We start from the raw sequence: 6,679 nt of genomic DNA on the forward strand, positions 1-6,679 counted from the left end.
TAAATCACAGGATCTTATTTATCTGGAGTGCTTGGCATGACAAAAAATTTGGCAAAAAGAAAATTTTGTGTTCGTATACAAGTGCCCGCCTCCTATTGAGAGAATTGTTGAAAAACCTATACAACGGCGACAACAACACTATACATTTTGTTGTTTTCTCAAGTTTCGACGTGATGAAGATTGTGAATGCTATTCGTGTTGTCATATGAAATAAGAGTAGCACTACAAAGTAAATACAGCTGTAATTTCATTAACAAAATAATAATCTGAGTACGGTTTGAGTCGATTTGGTTAAATTTCGCAATAACAAGAATCATATTACTATGTGCGATTCAAAACGTTCTGCCTATGTTGACATGATTGACTCATTTTTAGATAACTTCAAGTCAATGATACGTCTATCAGATATTGCGGAATTGATGAGCATTCGACAGCGTCTTATTCAATTGGAGGGTTTATCGGTCATAATCAATATATATGGCAAACATTATTCAAATTGTGTTTGGTCAAAAGAGACGACGACAACAGGACCCGACACATGCAAATGTTCAATTGTCACTGTCGCGGGTGAAGATAAGGCCAAGAATATTATAAACTTTTATCTCAATATAATTAAATAGCAGCATATCCAAAAAGATTTCATTAGTCTATATCATGTCGTCGTCACCACTACCGAAAAAAAAAATTAAAATCGTGATCAAGAATCAGGATGCATTTGAACAACAATTGATGCAACATTTCAAGAGTGTCCAACTTACACCCGACATCAAGCATCAGAAAGTGTACTTATCGCCACGGGAAGCAAAAATTGATTTTGACGAGGAAAAACATATCTACTTGCTGCCGGAAAAATTACAGAAATTTGCATTGAGCGTAACTGGGTTTTGTAAAAATGAAATACATGAAAACGAATTTGATGCTGTGAAAATTTTCAGAAACATCAAAGTCGATCCGGAAAATACGGAATATGATATGCATATTTTTAAATTGGTCGAATGGAAGTATGCGTCCGTATTTGGTTCACTGTCTCATGCATTAATTAAGTATTTTTTGAATATATTGTCAATAACTGCGAACATGATTCGTGTCGCACTCAATAATTTAATCAAAACGCCTACGGTAATCTCTTAATTGACGAAACTAACAATTATAATTTTTTATGCGGAATACCAGCGCAGGCATTAGTACCGCATCGCGATTTTAATATTTGTCCCGTGATGCCATTTATGCATGCATTGAAACGATTTGATATATATGTGCGCATCGTGCTCGATATTGATACTTTTCGCACCTTCATATACAATCATCACAGATTTAGCATGAAAAATGTCAAATATCGCAAAGACGTTATGCGCACAATGGTGTCTGCATTCTATTCGAGATACAATTTTAAACCGTTGACAGAAAAGTATCATGATTTATTTGCCAATGAAAGCTACGAAAAGAGCATCGACTACATATGCGATAACTATTTCTCTTTGACAACCATATTGGGTGACGTTCAGCGGCATTTTGAATCCTTTCGCAAAACTCTTGTCCATCTTCCGTTGCATGCATGCTGTGACATTCGTCCCGAGTACATAGTGTATAGTGAAGAGGCGGTCTTGCAGGTTCTGTAGATTTGACGATGCGATTGCGTAACAATCCAAAACATTTACTCATATACGATTGGAAGACGTGTAAGAATATATTTCAATCTTTATTTAGAACACAGCATCAGGGTGGCGGTCAGACAAATCAACTGCTGAGCTATTCATGTCAATTGCATACATATGCAAATCTCATTCGGGAATACAACTCTGAATATACATTCGATTTGTTTGTAGTCAATATAACTCATGGTGATTTTTGTATATATAATGTTAAGGATTTTAGATTATGTTCATGTATTGAAATTTATAATGGTTTTAGTTCATCTTTATATTTAATCTAATATGGACGCCAATCCATATATACTATTCGAACGCAAACGCCACGCATCTAATAGGATAGGTAGGTTAGGTGGTAGCTGCCCTGATAAGGATAGCTCACTTGGACAACACGAAGGTCCGTTGTGATACCACATACACCAAAAATAACGGTGACCTAGATCCAGCTACTTAGAGAATCGTTGGGTAGCAACGATAAAGCTCCGAATGATACCGATCTCAACTTTGGATATATCCTCGGGAGATCCAAGTGAGTCGCGACCGAAGTACTTTCGCCTAATTCTGGCAAAAGCTGGACAATCAAGCATAAAGTGATTTGGTGATTCCACCTCATCATCCTCCATACAGCTGCAGCAGGATGGAGTTTCCAGTATATTGAGACGTACCGCATGGATACCCATGGGACAGTGCCCTGTCAAAACCCCAATGACCATTGATAGGTGAGCCTTAGTGAACCCAATTATTTCAGCAGACCTCCTGCCATCCACTTTCGGCCAGAAAGATCTTGCTACCCTGCAAGACGTGGTATCCGCCCAACGTTTGCTGAGCTGATTCGAGGCCCAGCTATGGAGGAGCAATCCACAGGTGGCCAGCGGGATCCCGAAGACCCTACAGCCATCTTCATCCGGTTCAGTTGTACCGATGCGGGCTAAGAGATCCGCTTGACAGTTACCCGGGATATCACTATGGCCCGGGACCCAGATAATCTTAATTGTAAAATAATTCGATGCAATCGCAAGCGAGGTCAGGCACTCCCAGACCACCCTCGATCGCACTGTAGTTGAGCTCAAGGCCTTGATAGCCGATTGGCTATCAGAGTAGATGTTAAATTCCCTAACCGTGGTAGCACTGGATAGCATTCCATCCACCGCATCCTTAATCGCAGCAATTTCCGCTTGGAATACACTGCAGTGATCAGCCAACTTAAACTTGCGGCTTAAATTTAGCTCTTGACAAAAGACCCCCCCACCAACCTTTCCATACAGCTTTGACCCATCCGTGAACAAGTTAACCGGTCCCATGCCCCAGATAATTCCTCTTCCCCAATCCTCTCTCTCTGGAATAACTGGGGTGAAGGTTGTATAGGGAGCTGTTATCGGCATACAGTAGTCCGTTCTGTCCGGGATGAAGTCGAAACTGGTAAGAAGGCTAGAGTGTCCGCGGTCAGAAAGTCTATATCCCATATCACGAAGCCTGACCAACGACCTTGCCGCGGCCGCCTTTCCCGCAATATCTACTGGGTATATGTTCAGCGTGACGTTCAGTGCCAAGGTAGGCGTTGTTCTGAGAGCGCCACTGATACCGATCAGCGCCGTCCGTTGCACTGACACTAACATTTTGGAGGTGCTCGCCGTGTCCAGTGCTTTCCACCAGACCAGCACCCCATATAGCAGAATCGGTTTGACCACCATCTCATAAAGCCAGTGTACTATTCTTGGCGAGAGTCCCCATCTCTTTCCGATAGCTCCTCTGCAGCAGTACAAGGCAATGGCAGCCTTCCTGGCCCGATCTTCCACATTGGGTCTCCAGGACAGTTTCTTGTCCAAAACAATCCCCAAATATTTAACCCTATCAGAAAGTACCAACGGTACCCCTCCAATCGAGGGAGTTCTGAAATCGGGCACCTTATATCTTCTTGTGAAAAGGACCAATTCCGTTTTTCCCGGGTTGACCGCCAATCCACATGATTCAGCCCACCTAGCCACAGTATCCAGGTAGCCCTGAAGAACATCGCGCAGGGCGCCCAGAAATTTGCCTCTGACTAGGATAGCGAGGTCATCTGCATAGGCAACCACCCGACAACCATTGGCTTCCAGCTCCACAAGAAGCTCGTTGACTACCACAACCCAGAGGAGAGGAGATAGGACACCCCCCTGTGGCGTGCCCCTGCACACCTTCCTCTTAATTATGGCCCCTCCCCACTCCGCTGCCGCATAGAAGTTTGCTAATAAATTCAACCAGAGCCGCCTCGACTCCTAAACCCACCAGAGCTCTTTCGATTGACCCCGGTAACACATTGTTAAAAGCTCCCTCGATGTCTAGAAAGGCACCCAGAGCATACTCTTTGTGTTCTAGGGACCCCTCTATTTGCTTTACAATCGAATGGAGAGCCGTTTCCGTCGATCTGCCCTTGCAGTACGCATGTTGTGAAGCCGACAGTAACCCCCGAGGTATCCTTTCCCGTAGGTACAGGTCAATCAACCGCTCAAACGTCTTAAGAAGAAACGACGAGAGACTGATTGGCCTGAAATCCTTAGGTGATACATGAGAGCTTCTGCCGGCCTTCGGAATGAAAATAACCCTAACCGTGTGCCAAGACTTCGGGATATAGTTAAGCCTGAGGCAGTTAGTATATATGATGGCCAACCAGCGGCAGGAAATCCCCAAAGACCTTTGAAGCTGCGCAGGAATGATTCCATCCGGGCCCGGAGACTTATAGGGCTTGAACGACCCTATAGCCCAGGTTATCTGACTTTCCCGTATTGGAATGGCAGGCACTTCTGCATGGCCAACGACCGCCGACCATGCAGGCGAAGATCCCTGCGCAACTGGGACATCGGGAAAATGATTGTCCAGTAAAAGCCTTAGGGACTCCTCGCTACTCATCGACCAGTCCCCACCATCATCTCTCAGATACCCCAGAGGAGCGGGGTTCCTAGAGAGTATTTTTCTAAATCTCGCGGATTCATTGCAGCCTTCTACGTTTTCGCAGAAGCTTCGCCATGCATCTCGCTTGGCTATCCTTATTTCATATTTATAAATCCCCAGACTCACCTTATAGAGCTCCCAGTCCGAGGGTAATTTACTCCTCCTGGCTCTGTTGAAGAGCCGCCGACTGGACGCTCTTAGGTCGTCAAGAGAATCCGACCACCAGGGCGGCTTGCCCTTCCCCCTGTAAGTTTTCAATGGGCAGGACAGCTGAAAGGCGCTATTGCTTGCCGAGGTGAAGTTTTCCACCAGAACGTCTATCTCAGATTCGGACAGGCCCGAACTAATGATAGGCACCGCAGGCAGTAGCTCTCCCAGCTTCCTACAATACAAGTCCCAGTTAGTACTTTTATGGTTCCGAAAAGATATTTTACCGGGACGTTCTTCGTTCGCTGAGAACTGAATATATCGGTGATCAGAGAAGGAGTGCTCGTTGAGAACCCTCCATCCAGATATCCGACCTTCCAGTTCTCTACTAACCAGGGTTAGGTCCAGGATCTCCTCCCTTAACGCAGTAATAAAAGTCGGGTCATTCCCCCTATTACATATACAAAGTCCCTCATCTACAATAAAAGTAAATAAAGACTCACCTCTAGTGTTGGTATCCGAGCTTCCCCAAATGCTATGATGGGCATTTGCATCGGCACCGATGATCACGCCAACACCTCTCCGCCTTGCTTCAGCGGTGATTTCACCCAGTATCGCAGGTGGTGGTCCCACTACGTCCCCGTGGGGCATGTACGCTGAGACCACCCACATTTCATTACTTCCTCGCTCGAGGCAGACCGTGGTTACGTCAGCTTTGCTGAAATTAGAGAGAATAAAAGCTTTAATCTCTTTTTTAACAAGCACACAGGATCTAGGCCTACTTGCCTCCCCATGCACCAAGGTGTTGAATTTTCCAGTCCTTAATCCAGAAATCTTACTGCCGTTACTACTCAGCCACGGCTCCTGGACAAGGACTATATCCACTCCGCCTTTTTCAAGGCAGAGCAACAAATTTGCGGAAGCCGCCTTAGAGTGCTGAAGATTGATTTGACGGATTTCCATCAAAAGCGCTCTTCTTCCGCACCCCATCCTTGGCGGATTCGTATTAGTGTTGTCCATTCTAAAAAAGTCCCCCCTCAAGGCCGCTATCCGGAGCCGATTGTGTAGTCGCCCTTTAACGATCTCGTGGTTATCTATGCTACGCAGGGAGGCCACGCGAGGGTTGACGCATTACCTTATGAGTAATGCGTTCAGAGCCAGACCGGACGCGAAGCGGGAAAATCTTCAACCGCACCTACACCACCAACTTAACGGCGACGGAGCCGGAACGTACCTTGAGGCCCGCCACGGTTTTAACGGGACGTGGGCAGGTGCAGCATTAGCCTACCAGCCATTTTGGTAGGGTTTCACCCCGACCTACTAAAGTGGCAGAATACCGCACCTACCAGCCCAATGTCATCAAGTCAAAATGTAAAGTGAAATCAAAGTCCTTAAACAGTCCAGTTCGTCACCGTTGTGTACCGATCTTGACTCTCCCTCCCCTGAGCTCGGCACAATGACTCAAGGGGTGCGGGTTTTATCGAGTTGTCCTTTCTAGATCCGCCATTATCAGTAGAAGCAGGGGCACCTCGTGCAGGACGTGATAACTAATCACGCGTGACATTCGTCACTATGGCCGGTCTAAGACTGATATCAGTCCCTGATCCAGAGCCTGAAACCACTTATGATATCCAAGCCAAGTATCTTAGCCCCCAACAACGCATCTAATGATAAGCGTGAATATTATGTAGTATCCCAACCATATCATGTACTATTTATACAAGCTAAGTGTCAATGGATACATATTTAGACGGAAGATAAAACAACTTACGTATGTATTCCAAAAATATTGGGAATATGTAAATTTATATGAACGTGTTATCAGTATCAATAAAAACTATTTGACGATATATAACAAATAAACACTTAATTGTAATATTTTTTATTGTATATACAAGTGTATATATATGTGTGTGTGTGTTTTTTACCTGATAAAGATATCAATAAATACAGAT

The sequence above is a fragment of the Eurosta solidaginis genome, chromosome X (assembly GCF_040869045.1).
Source record: "Eurosta solidaginis isolate ZX-2024a chromosome X, ASM4086904v1, whole genome shotgun sequence".
Taxonomy (NCBI): domain Eukaryota; kingdom Metazoa; phylum Arthropoda; class Insecta; order Diptera; family Tephritidae; genus Eurosta; species Eurosta solidaginis.